The following is a 683-nucleotide window of genomic DNA, read 5'->3' as shown; positions in this document are numbered from 1 at the left end:
GCCCTGAACAGTTGAAAACAGTCCTTTTCATCCTACTTGTTACAGTTATTCCATCTTTCAATGCAATGGTATCATTAAAAGTTCAAAATTCATTGTTTAAATTTTGAACCAGCCTTGTGTGTTGACTTCATGGCTCCTATCGTACCATTTTGGGCCATAATAGGATGCCTAGGCCTGTTTTTATTTTTTATTTTTTTCGCCCGCCCGCTCCATTATTTTTCTGGAAAAATCCGTTAACCAAGAAATTAAATTGGTGTGGCCTTATAGGATTTATATAAGAAATTATCAACCGAGCAATTGTTAGGAGCCACTGGACTGGGGCTACAAAATGTACAAACATGGTTTCCTCAAATGCTAGAACTTCAAGTTGCAATATATAGAGAGCATTAGCCAACAGAGTATCAATTTTTAGAATATTTTTCTTAATATGTTTTGTGCATTCTCGTCTGCAAAATAGATTTAAACTCATTAAGACTAATATATGACCTTGAGTCTGTTACATTTTGCATTTTTGTGAGAGTCACGATTTCAGCATATATCCTACCATTTTCTTTTCCGGCAACAATTCTACTACTCTTAAATCCCCCCATCTATTTTTTGAGCCACCTTATGTCGATTTATGTATGTTCACCATGTTATAAGTTAGAACTGTATTTGACGCCATAAGTATCTTAATACTTATT

This window comes from Branchiostoma belcheri, unplaced genomic scaffold (genome assembly GCF_001625305.1).
Source record: "Branchiostoma belcheri isolate BF01 breed outbred unplaced genomic scaffold, Haploidv18h27 scaffold6, whole genome shotgun sequence".
NCBI classification, from domain to species: Eukaryota; Metazoa; Chordata; class Leptocardii; order Amphioxiformes; family Branchiostomatidae; genus Branchiostoma; species Branchiostoma belcheri.
The sequence above is the reverse complement of the archived record's forward strand: the minus strand, read 5'-3'. Positions refer to the sequence as shown.